The following is a 21378-nucleotide window of genomic DNA, read 5'->3' on the forward strand; positions in this document are numbered from 1 at the left end:
ATGTGCTATATTATAAATATAGATCCTATTGTCATAAACGAATTATGCATAAAAGTTCAATATCTGTACAAGTACTAATTACCATCCGTTTCAGCCATTGAACCAGTAATTGAACAGGATATTACATTTTTCTACACGAAGTAAATATTGCAATACAGACATAAGAACGCGGATGAGAGGATCTCAATGGAAACTAACGTTAGCTAAATGCAGGGCATGCACTAAGCACATCTGGGATAAGAAACGTCCAGCACGTTACCATCAAGTCAATTATGTTTTAAAACATTTTGAAAACCAGGAATTACTTTGGATGCAAGTTAATGCTTGTCTCTGCTACGTAAATTTGTTTTTTTAGTTCGAGGAATATCATGCGAAGAAGTGCGCATGCTCATGTTTCATTCAACAGAGAAATGCGCTTTCTCTCTCTTTCCAATTCAAATGCCTTTATTGGCATGGGAAACATACACCGAGTGAACAAAACATTAGGAACACCTGCTCTTTCCATGACAGACTGACCAGGTGAATCCAGGTGAAAGCTATGATCCCCTATTGATGTCACTTGAAAAATCCACTTCCATCAATGTAGATGAAGGGGAGGAGAATTAAAGCCTTCAGACAATTGAGACATTGATTGTGTATGAGTACTATTCAGAAGGTGAATGGACAAGACAAAACGATTTAAGTACCTTTGAACGAGGTATGGTTCAACCGGTTCCACCGGTTTGAGTTTGTCAAGAACTGCAATGCTGCTGGGTTTATGACACTCAACAGTTTCCTGTGTATATCAAGAATTGTCCAAGAACCAAAGGACATCCAGCCAACTTGACATCTGTGGGAGGCATTTGAGTCAAAATGGGCCAGCATCACTGTGGAATGCTTTCGACACCCTGTAAAGCATGCCCCGACAAATTGAGTCTGTTCTGAGGGGAAAAGTGGGTTCAACTCAATAGTAGGAATGTGTTCCTAATGTTTTGTACACTCAGTGTATGTTTACATTGCCAAAGCAAGTTAAATCAATAATAAACAAAGTGAAATATACAATCAGAAATTAACAGTAAACATCACACTCACAAAAGTTTCAAAAGAATAGAGACATTTCAAATGTTATATTATGGTACAAAAGGGAAAATAAATTAACATAAATACATGTTGTATTTACTATGGTGTTTGACCTTCACTTGTTGCCCTTTTCTTGTGGCAACAGGTCACACATATTGCTGATGTGATGGCACACTGTGCTATTTCATCTAATAGATATGGGAGTTGATCAAAATGGGATTTTATTTCAAATTCCTTGTACGTCTGTGGAATCTGAGGGAACTATGTGTCTCTAATATGGTCATACATAGGCAGTAGTTTAGGAAGTGCAGCTCAGTTTCCACCTCATTTTGTGGGCAGTGTGCACATAGCCGGTCTTCTCTCGAGAGCCAGGTCTGCCTACGGCAATAGCAAGGCTATGATCACTGAGTATGTACATAATCAAAGCATTTCTTAAGTTTGGGTCAATCACAGTGGTCAGGTATTCTGCCACCGTGTACTCTCTGTTTAGGGCCAAATAGTATTCCAGTTTGCTCACTTTTTTCTCTCTCTCCTTTTCTCTCTTTCTCTCTCTCTCTCTCTCTCTCTCTCTCTCTCTCTCTCTCTCTCTCTCTCTCTCTCTCTCTCTCTCTCTCTCTCTCTCTCTCTCTCTCTCTCTCTCTCTCTCTCTCTCTCTCTCTCTCACACACTCTTTCTGTGTGCTTCTCATTTCAATTCAAAGGGGATTTATTGTCAGGGGAAATCTGTCGTTCTGCCCCTGAACAGGCAGTTAACCCACTGTTCCTAGGCCATCATTGAAAATAAGAATTTGTTCATAACTGACTTGCCTCGTTGAATAAAGGTAAAATAAAAAATAAATAAAAATTAATTGGCCAATGTGCAATTATTGGAGAATAAACTGGATGAGCTCTGTTCAAAACTATCCAACAAATGGGACATTAAAAACTGTAATATCTTATATTTCACCAAGTCGTGGCTGAACGATGATATGGATAATATACAGTTGCCTGGTTGTTCCGTGCATTGGCAAGAGAGAACAGCTGCATCTGGTAAGACAGGGGTTGGCGGTCTGTGTCTATTTGTCAATAACAGCTGGTGGGTGAATTCAATTACTAAGGAAGTCTACGGGTCGGTAGTCATGTAGGCATATGTGTCACGCCCTGGCTCTGGTGCGGGTCTACGTCCCGCACCAGAGCCGCCGCCGTAAAGGAAGCCCACACAGACCCTCCCCTTTAGAGTCAGATTTTATGGCCGGAGTCCGCACCTTTGGGGGGGAGGTACTGTCACGCCCTGGCCATAGAGAGGCTTTTATTCTCTATTTTGGTTAGGCCAAGGTGTGACTAGGCTTGGCATTCTAGTTTCTTTATTTCTATGTTTTCTATTTCTTTGTGTTTGGCCGTGTGTGGTTCTCAATCAGAGGCAGCTGTCTATCGTTGTCTCTGATTGAGAACCATACTTAGGTAGCCTTTTTTTCACCTGTCTTTGTGGGAAGTTGACTTTGTTTAGGGCACATAGCCTTTAGCTTCACAGATTGTTTTGTAGTGTTTATTGTTTTGTTCGGTATCTTTTTTCTAAACAAAGGAATATGTACACTCATCACGCTGCACCTTGGTCCTCCTCCTTCAACAGCCGTGAAAATATGCCCTCTATGCCCTCAGACGAACCATCAAACAGGCAAAACATAAATACTGGACTAACATTGAATCCCTGTGGCAGGGCTTGTAAACGATTACGGATTACAAAGGGAAGCCCAGCAATGGGCTGCCCAGAGTCACAAGCCTTCCAGACTTGCTAAATTACTTCTATGCACACTTTGAGGCAAGCAACACTGAAGCATGCATTAGAGCACCAGCTGTTCAGGGTGACTGTGTGATCACACTCACCATAGCCAATGTGAGTAAGACCTTTAAACAGGTCAACATTGACAAGGCAACAGGCCCAGAAGGATTACCAGGACGTGTACACTGAGCATGTGCTGACTAACTGACAAGTGTCTTCACTGACATTTTCAACCTGTCTCTGGTCAAGTCTGTAATACCTACATATTTCAAGCAGACCAACATAGTCCCTGTGCTCAAGAACACAAAGTTAATGTGCCTAAATGACTACTGACTCGTAGCATTCACATCTGTAGCCATGAAGTGATTTGAAAGGCTGGTCATGGCTCACGTCAACACCATCATCCCAGAAACCCTAGACCCACTTCAATTTGCATACCGCCCCAACAGATCCACAGATGACGCAATCTCTATTGCACTCAACACTGCCCTTTCCCACATGGATAAAAGGAACACCTATGTGAGAATGCTGTTCATTGACTACAGCTCAGGGTTCAACAACATTGTGCCCTCAAAGCGCATCACTTAGCTAAGGACCCTAGGACTAAACACCTCCCTCTGCAACTGGATCCTGGACTTCTTGACGGGCCACCCCCAAGTGGCAAGGGTAGGCAACAACACATCTGCCACGCTGATCCTCAGGGGTGCATGCTTAGTCCCCTCCTGTACTCCCTGTTCACCCATGACTGCGTGGCCAAGCACGACTCCAACATTAAGTTTCCTGCCGACACAACGGTGGTAGGCCTGATCATCCACAACGATGAGACAGCCTATAGGGAGGAGGTCAGAGACCTGGCAGTGTGGTACATCACTGGGGACAAGCTTCCTGCCATCCAGGACCTATATTATAGGTGGTGTCAGAGGAAAGGCCCAAAAATTGTCAGAGACTCCAGTCACCTCAGTCATAGACTGTTTTCACTGCTACCGCACGGCAAGCGCACCCTGTTTATAGCCTCGTTATTGTTATTTTATTGTTTTAGTTTTATATTTTTTTACTTTAGTTTATTTGGTAAATATTTTCTTAACTCTTCTTGAACTGCACTGTTGGTTAAGGGCTTGTAAGTAAGCATTTCACGGTAAGGTCCACACTTTGTATTCGGCGCATATGACAAATAAAGTTTGATAAATAAAGTGATTTGATTTGGTGCCAGGACAACAGCCTCTCCCTGAATGTGATCAAGGCAAAGGAGATGATTGTGGACTACAGCAAAAGAAGGGCCGGGCTCGCTCCCATTCTAATCGACAGGCTGCAATGGAGCAGGTTGAGCTCTTCAAGTTCCTTGGTGTCCACATCACCAACAAACTATTATGATGCAAACACACCAAGACCGTCATGAAGGGGGCATGACAATGCCTATTCCCCCTTAGGAGACTGAGAAGATTTGGAATGGGTCCTCAGATCCTCAAAAAGTTCTACAGCTGCACCATCGAGAGCAACCTGACTTGTTGCATCACCGCCTGGTATGGCAACTGCTCGGCCTCCTACCGCAAGGCGCTACAGAGGGTAGTGCGTATTGTCTAGTACATCACTGGGGCCAAGCTTCCTGCTATCCATGACCTCTATACCAGGCAGTGTCAAAGGAAGGCCCTAAAAATGGTCAAAGACTCCAGTCACACTAGTCATAGACTGTTCTCTCTGCTAACAAACGGCAAACGGCAAGCGGTACAGGAGCGCCAAGTCTAGGTCCAAAAGGCTTCTTAACAGCTTCTATCCCCAAGCCATTAGACTGCTGAACAGCTAATTAAATGGCTACTCTGACTTTTTGCATTGCCACCCCCCTTTTTTTATGCTGCTACTACTCTCTGTTTATTATCTATACATAGTCACTTTACCCCTGATTTGATTTGATAAGTGATTTAAGTATTTTTAGCCAGATCCTAATTGGGATGTCGAGTTTTATGTTCCTTTTGATGGTATAGATGGTCCTTCTTTCCTTGTCTCTTAGATATGTCACAGCCTTGAGGTACTTATTTTCTCTCTCTCTCTCCCTCTCCATCACCTCTCTCTCTCTGGCTTTCTGTCTCTCTCTCTTGCTCTCAAGCCTTTTCTTTTATTAGGCCATATTTAATAACATATTTGTCTCTTTCCAGGCTTTCAAAAGCATATGCATGCCTGCCTTATTTCCCCTATCATGCTCTCAAAATGTTCATTGTCAACACATACGGAGTGTGTAAATCCTCAAATCAAGGATCGGATTGGTATTTAGAGCTAATAACATATGGTGTAGATGACAGCTGAATTGATTAAAATGTAAATTAAATAAATCTCAATTACCAAATAGGTTGTATCAAATAAGACTTGACTTAGGATTGGCTTGCATCTCAGCCCACATTTATAATCTATATAAGATGAGGAAAATACACATTGTGAATGTGATTAAATATTCATTATTTGTTATAAAATATCAATTACCTACTTGGCCTATTCTGAAAGGTGGACTAAGGCAAACCATGCTAATTCTATTGCATTGCATCTTACAGAACTGCAGTGAACAATAAAATACTAACCTGTGCACGACTTTTAAGGAAGCTGTAATTCGTTAATTGTGTTGCGAATGGAGTTACAGGTGACAAATATTGCGCACACCTTCAGTTCACTTCATGTAGCTCATTTGCAAACTGCTTAAATTATCGCTATGATAGATAGCAAGCTCATGCAGCATACGAGTGACAGATTGTTCGTTAAGTTGTATCGAGAAACTCAGACACAGTTGTACTTCAGTTGTACTTCACTGCTAATTTGAGACATGTTTATTTCTGACTAGCGATTGAAGTGATTCTGAACTGGAGTTGTGAATACTCATTAGGGTATGAATAAAGGTATAATAATACCTCACTGTCCTTGGTGTTCTTGTCAGTCTCGTTAATTTATGTCATTACTGACCCATTAGTTATCGAGTCATTCAGTTGGCAACGAAAATAGATATTAGATTAGTATTTTTCTTATGTTTGGTTGATCACACTAAGACACTCACGTTTTAATTGAATTGATGTTTCACTTTCTGTGACTGTACTAGTCACTAATATAACGTTTTACTTGCTCAAATGTTGATTATAATGATGGCAAAATATTTCCTTGCATCGGAAACCAAGAAAGTACACAAAATACCTTTCATTCCTTTCTTTGGGATTTGATAAGATCAGGTTAACTTTTAACTAACCATTGAACTGAATATCACTGGTGAAGAATAGATGTTTGAATCATGGAACATATTAGCACGCTGATAAATTGGCGAAAATGGATGATATTCATCACCTGTGGTGTCCATCACTGAAGTATGCATCCATAAAGCATCCATAATGCATCCATAATGCATCCATAAAGCATCCATAATGCATCCATAATGCATCCATAATGCATCCATAATGCATCCATAATGCATCCATAAAGCATCCATAATGCATCCATAATGCATCCATAAAGCATCCATAAAGCATCCATAATGCATCCATAAAGCATCCATAATGCATCCATAATGCATCCATAATGCATCCATAAAGCATCCATAATGCATCCATAATGCATCCATAATGCATCCATAAAGCATCCATAAAGCATCCATAATGCATCCATAATGCATCCATAATGCATCCATAATGCATCCATAATGCATCCATAAAGCATCCATAAAGCATCCATAAAGCATCCATAAAGCATCCATAATGCATCCATAAAGCATCCATCCATAATGCATCCATAATGCATCCATAAAGCATCCATAAAGCATCCATAAAGCATCCATAATGCATCCATAAAGCATCCATAAAGCATCCATAATGCATCCATAATGCATCCATAAAGCATCCATAATGCATCCATAATGCATCCATAATGCATCCATAAAGCATCCATAAAGCATCCATAAAGCATCCATAATGCATCCATAATGCATCCATAAAGCATCCATAAAGCATCCATAAAGCATCCATAATGCATCCATAATGCATCCATAAAGCATCCATAAAGCATCCATAAAGCATCCATAATGCATCCATAAAGCATCCATAAAGCATCCATAAAGCATCCATAAAGCATCCATAAAGCATCCATAAAGCATCCATAATGCTCCATAAAGCATCCATAAAGCATCCATAATGCTCCATAAAGCATCCATAAAGCATCCATAAAGCATCCATAAAGCATCCATAATGTATCCATAATGCATCCATAATGCATCCATAAAGCATCCATAAAGCATCCATAAAGCATCCATAAAGCATCCATAATGCATCCATAATGCATCCATAAAGCATCCATAAAGCATCCATAAAGCATCCATAAAGCATCCATAATGCATCCATAATGCATCCATAAAGCATCCATAATGCATCCATAATGCATCCATAATGCATCCATAAAGCATCCATAAAGCATCCATAATGCATCCATAAAGCATCCATAATGCATCCATAATGCATCCATAAAGCATCCATAAAGCATCCATAAAGCATCCATAAAGCATCCATAAAGCATCCATAATGCATCCATAATGCATCCATAAAGCATCCATAAAGCATCCATAAAGCATCCATAAAGCATCCATAATGCATCCATAATGCATCCATAAAGCATCCATAAAGCATCCATAAAGCATCCATAAAGCATCCATAAAGCATCCATAAAGCATCCATAATGCATCCATAATGCATCCATAAAGCATCCATAAAGCATCCATAAAGCATCCATAAAGCATCCATAAAGCATCCATAATGCTCCATAAAGCATCCATAAAGCATCCATAATGCTCCATAATGTTTCCCTCGTCACGGTACCGGAGTGCCAAGTCTTCGACCAAGAGGAATCTAAACAGCTTCTACCCCCAAGCCATAAGACACCTGACTATTTTCATTCCCCCCCCCCCTCTCTCTCTTTTACACCACTGCTACTCTCTTTTATTATCTATGCAAAGTCACTTTAATAATTCTACCTACATGTACATACTACCTCAATTACCTCGACTAACCGGTGCCCCCACACATTGATTCTGTACTGGTACCCCAGTATATAGTCTCGCTATTGTTATTTTACTGCTGCTCTTTAACTACTTGTTTAGTTCATATATGCAATCCCTTTTGGTTCAAGCTTTTCATAAGGTCCCTACAGGAATTCATTTGTTTCTTTCAAGAAAACATTTCAAATGTATAAAATATACGTCTGGTATAGAGTAATGAAAATCTACAAAACACAAATGTTGTTAAATATAACTATCATCCATACTGGCGATGGCTTAATAAGCTCTAAAAAACAAAGACAGTGAGATCTGGAAGGTTTAGCTTACAGATGCTTTGTCTCTGAGAATTGAAGTAGTGTAGAAAGGTGTCAGTTTTACAGTACATCGCACATCTTACCCGTCCCAATTTGCAGAAAATGTTGAAGCGGTGAGTGCGGCTCAACCGTGGGCTAGGTGTCTTCGAAGGTGTGTGGGGCGAACTGTCAGGGGGTGCTCAATGTGACCCTCTCCCCAGAGTGAAGGGGGAAGAGCATTCATCTCCCCAGAGAGAGCAGATGAGTGGTTAGCTGCAGCCTGTTTGATGCCAAGACACTCATTAAATAAGGAACGAGCCAGGCTTTGTCTGAAAAAGTACCATGAGGGGAGTTTCGCATCAATAGTGTTTAAACATTTGAATGTAAGGCTACTGATCAAATTGGAAATACCTGTGTGCTTTGACATTGATGTGCATATGCCATTGCCATCGCATCATGTGATGAAATTGGCCTTGTGAAAGAGGTAGCGTGTCTTGGGCACGAGATAGCAAAGTTTATTTTTTTTAAGGTGCAAAATGGGTTTATTAAATAATAAGCTGACAAAATTAAAGTCTGGAAAATATTTATAAAAAGACAGACAAAAACAAATAAAACACACTGAGTGTATGTATATCAAATACAAATAACAGATCTAAGCATGTATTCCTGCCAAAGAACTCACTTGGCACACGTTGGGTCTACCAGACTCTCACCAGCCTCCCCTAGAGCAATTCTAATACAGTCTGAAAGTGACGCAGCATTATCCAGGAAGTAGCCTTGTTGTTTTTGAACTTTTGTAGGCTTTTTGAATGGTTTTCAATTGACAGAAACACTGAAACTTAACTAAAGGCATCTGTCAGAGGCAAATTCATCCACGAACACAAATATAATTGTATATTGTTGTCACATTGTATAATGACCGGAAACAGGCTCAGGAATACGAAAGTATTTTTTGTTTCTCTACCCAAAATAGCGTAGTCATGAACATGACAAGGACGAAGCTCAAAACAAACACGTATATACAGTATACAGTTGAAGTCGGAAGTTTACATACACCTCAGCCAAGTACATTTAAACTCAGTTTTTCACAATTCCTGACAATTAATCCGAGTAAAAATTCCCTGTCTTAGGTCAGTTAGGATCACCACTTTATTTTAAGATTGTGAAATGTCAGAATAATAGTAGAGAATGATTTATTTCAGCTTTTATTTCTTTCATCACATTCCCAGTGTGTCAGAAATTTACATACACTCAATACACTCAATTAGTATTTGGTAGCATTGCCTTTAAATTGTTTAACTTGGGTCAAACGTTTCGGGTAGCCTTCCACAAGCTTCCCACAATAAGTTGGGTGAATTATGGAAGTAATGCCCCATGGTCGTGGAAAAGGCTGTTTTCAATTCATCGCCTGCACAAATGGGCACCAGATTGTAGGCGCTCCTCAAGTCCAGTTTTGTGAAGAACTGTGCCCGTGCCTTTGTTTGATGATGGTTGGGATGAGGGGTAAAGGATAGCTGAACTTAATGGTGGCTTTATTCAGTGTTCAATAATCAATGCAGGGGCACAGTCCCCCATCTTTCTTCTTAACAAAAAATAAGCTTGAGGAGGCTGGTGACGTAGAGGGGTGGATAAAACCCTGCTGGAGGCTCTTCTGTTTGTAGGTCTCCATGGCCTCGGTCTCCGCATAGGAGAGAGGTTAGACGTGTCCTCTTGAGAGGGCTGGATCACACATCAGGTCAATAGCACAGTCCCAGGGGCGATGAGGAGGCAGGTGTGTAGCCTGGGTCTTAGAGAAAACCTAGTGCAGATCCTGGTATTCCTCCGGTAAATCCATTTGAGGGGTGTGGTTCGGACTTTCCACCATAGTGGTGTTGACAGACACCCCGAGACACCTCCTCTGACACTCCTATGACCAACTCAGCAGTCTCCTCTCAGACCAGGAAATAACAAGGTTATGCCAACTCAACCAGGGGAGAACTAAAACAATGGGGTGCGTGGGGATGTCTGTAATCAAAAGGGTGATCTGTTCTAAATGAGTGTCATGGGTCAGCAGAGAAACAGGATCAGTGATGTGATGTACGAGCCCTGTCCCTATTGGATGATTATGTAGGGCTCAAACCGGAATGGGTGACTGTAGGGGAACCAAAGGAATGTGTAATGCAGAGAGACCAGTGCTCTATCTAAAAGAATCCCAGCACCTCCGGAATCAATCAGAGCTAACGGGAGTGAGTGGCTAGGATATTCAGGGAATTTAATGGAAAACACACTGGTTGAGTTCACAGAAAAGGAGAGGTAATCGTGCATCCTCCCTGGGTTGGAGCAGGGGAATTCCCTGGCTTGTCACCTCCTCGTCTATTAGTGGATAGAGGGCAGGTCGGGGAGAAATGACCCTTTTCTCCACAATAGGAGCAGAGGCCCAGATTCCTCCTTTTCCTACGCGCTGCCTCAGGCAAACATGCAGAGCCCACCTCCATCGCCTCTGGCCACGGAGCAGGTGTAGTCATGGGCGCCGGATTCCGCGCAGGTCTTCGTCGGGACTGCAGGAGGTTGTCCAACCAGATAGCCATGCTGATGAGCTGGTCGTGTGACAGGTTGTCACTCCATCTGTACCTCGTCCTGCAGTCCGCTGCGGAAAACGGTGACAAAAGACGACTTGTTCCATCTGGTGGAGGCCACAATGGTTCGGAACTCCAGGGCGTATTCTGAGGCGGTCCTAGATCCCTGGCGTAGTCAGAGTAGGCGCTCACCTCCCTCTCGGCCCTCCACAGGATGATCAAACACAGAGCGGAAGAGGAGGGCGAAGCGCTCATAGGACTCGACCTCGGATCCGCCTGTTTCCCAGACCACAGCACCCCAATCCAGGGCCCGTCCGGTCAGTGCCAGGATGACGGTGGCAACCATGTCTCTCCCGGAGACTGCCTCAGCATAGCGAGCGAGGTATAGGTTGCATTGCAAGGAATCCCTCGCATCTCGCTGGCGTGCCGTCAAAGCGCTCCGGGAGGGACAGGGGTATTCCACAGTCCGGCTCAGATGTGGGGGTGTGGGAGCTGGTGCCAGAACCGGTGCTGGAGCCTTGAGGGACTGCACATTCCCCTCCAAACGCAGGATGGTTGCCAGTACCCTGTCCGTGGCGCTGCCGAGTCTGGAGAGACAGTCCTCGTGATGCTGGACTGTCCCTACGATGGTCGCCAGCTCGGCCTTTCCCACTGTCTCCATTAGATGCGTTGATTATGATGTCACGTTGTATAATGATCGGAGACAAGCGCAGGAACACAAAAATATATTTTTTTATTTCTCTACCCAAAATAGCGTACGTTATGAACATGATGGGGACGAAGCCCAAAACAAACACGCAAATACATTACCATTCAAAAGTTTGGGGTCATTTCGAATTTTTTTTGTCCATTAAACTAACATCAAATTGATGATAAATACAGTGTAGACATTGTTAATGTTGTAAATGACTATTGTTGCTGGAAACTGCGTACAGAGGCACATTATCAGCAACCATCACTCCTGTGTTCCAATGGCACATTGTGTTAGCTAATCCAAGTTTATCAATGTGCCATTGAAACACAGGAGTGATGGTTGCTGATAATGTGCCTCTGTACGCCTGTGTATGTATTCCATAAACGACGAGACCCGTAATAACAACACGGGACGAGACCCGTAATAACAACACGGGACGAGACCCGTAATAACAACACGGGACGAGACCCGTAATAACAACACGGGACGAGACCCGTAATAACAACACGGGACGAGACCTGTAATAACAACACGGGACGAGACCCGTAATAACAACACGGGACGAGACCTGTAATAACAACACGGGACGAGACCCGTAATAACAACACGGGACGAGACCTGTAATAACAACACGGGACGAGACCTGTAATAACAACACGGGACGAGACCCGTAATAACAACACGAGACAAGACCCGTAATAACAACACGAGACGAGACCTGTAATAACAACACGGGACGAGACCTGTAATAACAACACGGGACGAGACCCGTAATAACAACACGAGACGAGACCCGTAATAACAACACGGGACGAGACCTGTAATAACAACACGGGACGAGACCCGTAATAACAACACGGGACGAGACCTGTAATAACAACACGAGACGAGACCTGTAATAACAACACGGGACGAGACCTGTAATAACAACACGGGACGAGACCTGTAATAACAACACGGGACGAGACCCGTAATAACAACACGAGACGAGACCCGTAATAACAACACGAGACGAGACCCGTAATAACAACACGAGACGAGACCCGTAATAACAACACGAGACGAGACCTGTAATAACAACACGAGACGAGACCCGTAATAACAACACGAGACGAGACCTGTAATAACAACACGGGACAAGACCCGTAATAACAACACGGGACGAGACCCGTAATAACAACACGGGACGAGACCTGTAATAACAACACGAGACGAGACCCGTAATAACAACACGGGACGAGACCTGTAATAACAACACGAGACGAGACCTGTAATAACAACACGGGACGAGACCTGTAATAACAACACGGGACGAGACCCGTAATAACAACACGGGACGAGACCTGTAATAACAACACGAGACGAGACCCGTAATAACAACACGGGACGAGACCCGTAATAACAACACGGGACGAGACCTGTAATAACAACACGAGACGAGACCCGTAATAACAACACGGGACGAGACCTGTAATAACAACACGAGACGAGACCTGTAATAACAACACGGGACGAGACCTGTAATAACAACACGGGACGAGACCCGTAATAACAACACGGGACGAGACCTGTAATAACAACACGAGACGAGACCCGTAATAACAACACGGGACGAGACCTGTAATAACAACACGAGACGAGACCCGTAATAACAACACGGGACGAGACCTGTAATAACAACACGGGACGAGACCCGTAATAACAACACGGGACGAGACCTGTAATAACAACACGAGACGAGACCCGTAATAACAACACGGGACGAGACCTGTAATAACAACACGGGACGAGACCTGTAATAACAACACGGGACGAGACCCGTAATAACAACACGAGACAAGACCCGTAATAACAACACGAGACGAGACCTGTAATAACAACACGGGACGAGACCTGTAATAACAACACGGGACGAGACCTGTAATAACAACACGGGACGAGACCCGTAATAACAACACGAGACAAGACCCGTAATAACAACACGAGACGAGACCTGTAATAACAACACGGGACGAGACCCGTAATAACAACACGGGACAAGACCCGTAATAACAACACGAGACGAGACCTGTAATAACAACACGAGACGAGACCCGTAATAACAACACGAGACGAGACCTGTAATAACAACACGGGACAAGACCCGTAATAACAACACGAGACGAGACCTGTAATAACAACACGGGACGAGACCTGTAATAACAACACGGGACGAGACCTGTAATAACAACACGGGACGAGACCCGTAATAACAACACGAGACAAGACCCGTAATAACAACACGAGACGAGACCTGTAATAACAACACGGGACGAGACCCGTAATAACAACACGGGACGAGACCTGTAATAACAACACGGGACGAGACCCGTAATAACAACACGAGACAAGACCCGTAATAACAACACGAGACGAGACCTGTAATAACAACACGGGACGAGACCTGTAATAACAACACGGGACGAGACCCGTAATAACAACACGAGACGAGACCCGTAATAACAACACGGGACGAGACCTGTAATAACAACACGGGACGAGACCCGTAATAACAACACGGGACGAGACCTGTAATAACAACACGAGACGAGACCTGTAATAACAACACGGGACGAGACCTGTAATAACAACACGGGACGAGACCTGTAATAACAACACGGGACGAGACCCGTAATAACAACACGGGACGAGACCTGTAATAACAACACGGGACGAGACCCGTAATAACAACACGAGACGAGACCCGTAATAACAACACGGGACGAGACCCGTAATAACAACACGGGACGAGACCTGTAATAACAACACGGGACGAGACCCGTAATAACAACACGGGACGAGACCCGTAATAACAACACGGGACGAGACCCGTAATAACAACACGGGACGAGACCTGTAATAACAACACGAGACAAGACCCGTAATAACAACACGGGACGAGACCTGTAATAACAACACGGGACGAGACCCGTAGACGAGACCTGTAATAACAACACGGACGAGACCCGTAATAACAACACGGGACGAGACCTGTAATAACAACACGAGACGAGACCCGTAATAACAACACGGGACGAGACCTGTAATAACAACACGGGACAAGACCCGTAATAACAACACGGGACGAGACCCGTAATAACAACACGGGACGAGACCCGTAATAACAACACGGGACGAGACCCGTAATAACAACACGGGACGAGACCTGTAATAACAACACGAGACGAGACCCGTAATAACAACACGAGACGAGACCCGTAATAACAACACGGGACGAGACCTGTAATAACAACACGGGACAAGACCCGTAATAACAACACGGGACGAGACCCGTAATAACAACACGGGACGAGACCTGTAATAACAACACGGGACAAGACCCGTAATAACAACACGGGACGAGACCCGTAATAACAACACGGGACGAGACCCGTAATAACAACACGGGACGAGACCCGTAATAACAACACGGGACGAGACCCGTAATAACAACACGAGACGAGACCCGTAATAACAACACGAGACGAGACCTGTAATAACAACACGAGACAAGACCCGTAATAACAACACGGGACGAGACCTGTAATAACAACACGGGACGAGACCCGTAATAACAACACGGGACGAGACCTGTAATAACAACACGGGACGAGACCCGTAATAACAACACGGGACGAGACCTGTAATAACAACACGAGACGAGACCTGTAATAACAACACGGGACGAGACCTGTAATAACAACACGGGACGAGACCTGTAATAACAACACGGGACGAGACCCGTAATAACAACACGGGACGAGACCTGTAATAACAACACGAGACGAGACCCGTAATAACAACACGAGACGAGACCCGTAATAACAACACGGGACGAGACCTGTAATAACAACACGGGACAAGACCCGTAATAACAACACGGGACGAGACCCGTAATAACAACACGGACGAGACCCGTAATAACAACACGGGACGACCCGTAATAACAACACGGGACGAGACCTGTAATAACAACACGAGACGAGACCCGTAATAACAACACGAGACGAGACCCGTAATAACAACACGGGACGAGACCTGTAATAACAACACGGGACAAGACCCGTAATAACAACACGGGACGAGACCCGTAATAACAACACGGGACGAGACCCGAGACGAGACCCGAATAACAACACGGGACGACCCGTAATAACAACACGAGACGAGACCCGTAATAACAACACGGACGAGACCCGTAAGACCCGTAATAACAACACGGGACGAGACCCGTAATAACAACACGGGACGAGACCCGTAATAACAACACGGGACGAGACCCGTAATAACAACACGGGACGAGACCCGTAATAACAACACGGGACGAGACCTGTAATAACAACACGGGACAAGACCTGTAATAACAACACGGGACAAGACCCGTAATAACAACACGGGACGAGACCCGTAATAACAACACGGGACGAGACCCGTAATAACAACACGGGACGAGACCCGTAATAACAACACGGGACGAGACCCGTAATAACAACACGAGACGAGACCCGTAATAACAACACGAGACGAGACCCGTAATAACAACACGGACGAGACCCGTAATAACAACACGGGACGAGACCCGTAATAACAACACGAGACGAGACCCGTAATAACAACACGAGACGAGACCCGTAATAACAACACGGACGAGACCCGTAATAACAACACGGGACGAGACCCGTAATAACAACACGGGACGAGACCCGTAATAACAACACGGGACGAGACCCGTAATAACAACACGGGACGAGACCCGTAATAACAACACGGGACGAGACCCGTAATAACAACACGGGACGAGACCCGTAATAACAACACGGGACGAGACCCGTAATAACAACACGGGACGAGACCCGTAATAACAACACGGGACGAGACCCGTAATAACAACACGGGACGAGACCCGTAATAACAATTGCACACAAACACAGTAACACGCAGGCCAATATAACAGAACACAGGTCTTCACAAGACCAACAGACATGGAACAATAATCATCAAGGACAATGGGGAAAAGAGGGCACATATAGACAGACACATACTAATCAGAGGGAATGGGAACCATGTGTGCGTAATGAGACAAGACAATCTGGGGTTGGTGGTAATGAATCCAGTTTAGGGATGCCTAGAAAGCCGGTGACATAGTGGTGAACGGAATGAGCAGCAGTACCGGGCAATCCGTGATAATTGTAGCGATACTCGCTCTATGAGGTACATAGAGTGTTTGCTTTTTACGCTAATGACCCGGGATCGGTTCCCTGCCCCACCGTTCGCTACATTGGTGTCAGAAGTAGGATGGCGGCCGTGAGCCCATCGGAATGCATGGCCTGGACGTGTGAGGGGGCTGAGTAGTTGAAGAATGGATAGTGCCTTACTGTTCGGAGGGGTCAATGTCGCGATCCTCACTACATTATTTGAGTGGCGTTAAAATTGGTGGGTTAACCCTATTGGTGTGATGCAAATTTGATTACATCACTGCCAAGCCTGTCACGCCCTGACCTTAGAGATCCTTTTTATCATCCTAATAAAAGGAAAATGTGCGCTCACCACGCTGCGCTTTGGTCTAGTTCTTTCGACGGGCCTTGACAAAGCCCATTCAAAAGATTATGGAGGACTGAGACTGAAAGTATGACGTAATGCTGCGTCACTGTTATCTACTGGCATATCCACTGTGGAAACGTGGTTTTATCGTTCACTTACATACACATGACATGTGGTTGATATAGCCAAGGCCTGTACTGTAGATATGTTGCCACAATTGTATTACATTGATTGTATTATAATATATTCTTACATTATTTTCAGATGGTAGGTCTACAGGTTGCGTGCCTAACCCTAACCCTAACCCTGGCTCTGTCAAAGAACATCTGCTAACAGAATATGATACAAGTGATTTAGGCAATAATGATGATATGACGATCTCCTGCCAGTGATGGCTGAGGGGAGAAGGGAGGCCAGCGGCAGTGGCCTTGGCAACCAGTGGTCAAAGTCAGGGTGCAGTAGGAGCAGCAGCATGTCCCCCTCCTCACCTAGATCAAATCAAATCAAACTTTAATTGTCACATGCGCCGAATACAACATCTGTAGACCTTACCGTGAAATGCTTACTTACTAGCCCTTAACCAACAGTGCAGTTCAAGAAAGAGTTATGAAAATATTTACCAAATAAACTAAAGTAAAAAAGAATCAAATGTAACACAATAAATAACAATAACAAGGTTATAAACGGGGGTACCGGTACCTAGTCAATGTGGGGGGGTACAAGTTAGTCCAGGTAATTTGTACATGTAGGTACGGGTGAATTGATTATGAATCAATACGCATTAGAGGAAGAGCTAGTGAAGGAGTACAGCCAGTACAACTACAAGCCCGTCAACATCCTCTTCTCCCCTCTATCTGCCCAGGTAACCTGCTCTGATGTCATTCATACAAGAGCAGCATTTTCACACCCTCACACGTGGAGACGAGTTTCGAGTGCAGACTTTTGTAATGTTGTAGATTGGATGGCTTGTAACTCTATTTAGAATGGAGGTGCCACTCCTAATTCCCCTAGGAATTACCTAACATCCCTGTGCACTTCATCTCAAGTTGCAGTAGGGTTTGTCCTAATGCTGTAATGTTAGTTCAAGCATACTTTTTGGTGCTCTGAACTGGGTTGACATAATGTACTCCAGCGATGTTTGCTAGTCTTTCATCAGAAAAATTGGCAAATCTCCCCAAATACATTATAATGCTGAGGCATTTTTTGTATTTAGCACAACATAACCAGGTCAGTAATGACGATGAGATTGCTACTCAAGGTTGTTTGTGGATGTTAATCAGCCTGTGTGTCTCTGCCCAGCATGGCAGAGCCTGCACCTAAGGTGAGGATCCATGATGCCCCTTGAATAGACCATTGAAGAACCTATTATTCACAAGGAGCACCAACCACTTGTAATTCAAGTAGAGTGGGCAGCTTTGTCCCCCAGTTTTCCCATTGTTTCTCACCAACATTCGTGCCCCCAAACCCAGACTGAGCGGAGTGGAGGGACTCTACTGACACTGGGGGGAGTGGAGAGAAAGAAAGAAAGAAAGAAAGAAAGAAAGAAAGAAAGAAAGAAAGAAAGAAAGAAAGAAAGAAAGAAAGAAAGAGGGAGGGAGGGAGAGAAGATCCAGAGAGAGAAAGGAGAAACCAGTCTCTATGCCCTGGCATCCACGAGAGGGAAATATGTGGAGGTCTTGGCTGGCTGCCAGGCTATTCGGCTGATGTCTCCGTCAGGATGGGGGGGGTCCTTTGATTTTCCCTTTACAGTGAAATGTAACACAAGATGGCTTACCCCCTACTTGTCAGCGAGTGAAAGAGGACCAGGGAGAAAAAGGTTGCAAAGGTCCATGTAACACCTGCGACGGCACAGAGGTAGACCAGCGGAGCACGGAGAGAAAGGAACACGTGAGTAATGACAGATTAAAGGGTTATGTCACAGCGTGACACACTGTGTCCACACAGAATTACCAGCCAATGCAAATCTCTCACAATAGTCCCCTCGGCAGAATGAAGGGGAGGCAGAGGAGGGGAGTTTGACCGACAGTCATTTGGCTGGGAGCCAGGGGCAATGGCGCCATCCCTGCCAACTGTCATTATCCATGGGGTGATCTCACCACCAGAGTGCTGCCTCGCAGGCCCAACCACATACCTATCCTGGAGTAAGTGGTCACATCCTGTAGTTGTTGTTCTGTTTTTCAATAGGATCTCTGGCCTCATGGGGGAATTGTTCCTCAGAGCAGGCAAACTGACTAGAGTGGGAGCTACAGTAGGTATCCCCACTGTCTTGATGCTGCATCAAAGGAAATGTTTTCAGAGATATGAAGGACTGGTATGATCTACTATTGCAAAATCACATTACTTGTAAGTTACTATAAGTGTCCCTTTTCACCATATAAGTGTTCCTTAATCACACACATTTTAAAATAATCATTTCTAATTTGAAACAATTTATCATAGCTTTTGTAAAGTACAGTATGAGATAAGTGTAATCTTTTATTGTCTTACTGTGTCCTTCTGACTACAGACAATCCTCCTTGCCATATGCTGGCAACAGGAGCTCTTGGAGGACGAGTGCGAGAAAGCACCATGCTCCGACAACCTTTGACCTTAAAGAGGGTAAAGGAGTAGTCAAGTTCAAGACACCCACACCAGGGAAGAAGTTCAAGACCCCCACCCCAGGGAAGAAGAGTCCATAGTGCCCCTGTCTCTGGACTATAGTATGTTTCCACCTAATCTATAACACAGGAGGTTGGTGGCCCCTTAATTGGGGAGGACAGGCTCGTGGTAATGGCTAGAGCGGAATAAGGTGGAATGGTATCAAATACATGGTTTCCATGGTTTCCAGGTGTTTGATGCCATTCCATTTGTAAGAGGAGATGAATTCCAAAATTCTAATTCTAAGGACAAATCCTTTTAAATATTAACTTAATGTACTCAAATACTATTTTAGAATAATTATACATTTTGACATTACTTATAGGCATGGTGTGTGTATAAATAATTTTTATTTCTCTATATTATTTTATATGTCTTGATTAAGAATCTGATCTGCCGGGAAGCCTCCCGTCTTTATGCGCCAGCCACATACAATCAGGGTGATTGCCTACAGGAACGGGACAAGAGAAACCTCTGCTAAAGTCACAACTTCTAACATAACCACGGTGAAGTTCCTCTCTACCTTTTTCACAAATGTATTTTGTATTTATACCAGGGGTGTCCAACTCATTTTGCCCCGGGGCCGCATTCGGTCTTGAACGAGGTCCGGAGGGCCACATTGGTTATATTTCCTCTATCCATCGTTTTTAGATTTTTTGATGCTCTCTGACTGTCTAGCTTGAATTTTTGTGATTTTTTGTGTGCTGGACACAGTCAAGAAACTGTATAAATGTAGGTCCATTATGATTTCAACAGAGTTTAGATTTCGGTTTTAGTCCCTTTAAAGTATTTTGAGTTCATTTGAATTCAAACCACCCTCGGGCCAGATTGGACCCACTTGCGGGCACCCCTGATTTATACAAAGCCCCCTTGAATCCTAATGATACTTGTTCCTTGTTGGTATTTCAGCTTCAGGAAGTCACATCTAACCTGAAGCTAAACTCTGCAGCCAGAAGGATCTTCCTGTCAGTCGGTACAGAGGTTTCTCTACCCAAGGACCTGGCCATCGATTTAGAGGTGTTCGTCTCAATTGGAGATGCTTTCCTAGACACACAGAGAGATATCTGAGGTATGGATCCCCAAGCTAAACCCACAGCTCTTCATTAATAGGGTTAGTCACTATTAACCCTATTATTACTATTAATCACTATTAACCATTTCACTACTAATCACTATTCAGACACCGGGGAGCTGAAGAGATTAGAAGATTTTGGGCAGGAAATTCTACTTAGTACAATACTGTGCCATCAGTCGGGTTAGCATCAGGTTGTATTTTAATCTGAATGGTATTTGTATTCCTTGGAAGAGCATATATTAACAATACTTTCAGTGTAAATTGTCCTATTTTAAGTTCTTTCTAAATAATGAAATAAAACATCTAAGTAAAGACCATGCGTCCAGCTACAGAGAACACCTGATTAGAAACCCTATTGAGATGTTTGTCAAGTTTTTTTTATTTTTTATTTTTACAAAGAGGGGTTTCAAAAGTTCATGTGCCATTTTATCCTGGCACCGGATATGCTTAAACTGTGCCATCCACAGCTAAGTTTATTTATGAACCCTTTGTCGAGCGCCAAGTTGAAGCCCGGAACTTCTGTGCTGCAGCTGTGTTTCCTTGGCTGGGTTTCATGGCGACACGCACTGCTGTTCTCCAAGCGCCATGATGCCTGCGCCATTGGCACGACATGCTGAGGCTTTGCACCGGCTCTTTGCTGGATCAGCAAGCTTAACCCAGCAAAATCTGGTGCAGCACGATGTGTCTCGACTGATAATCAATCTTGCGCGCTCCTC

This window comes from Oncorhynchus keta, chromosome 17, assembly GCF_023373465.1.
Source record: "Oncorhynchus keta strain PuntledgeMale-10-30-2019 chromosome 17, Oket_V2, whole genome shotgun sequence".
NCBI classification, from domain to species: domain Eukaryota; kingdom Metazoa; phylum Chordata; class Actinopteri; order Salmoniformes; family Salmonidae; genus Oncorhynchus; species Oncorhynchus keta.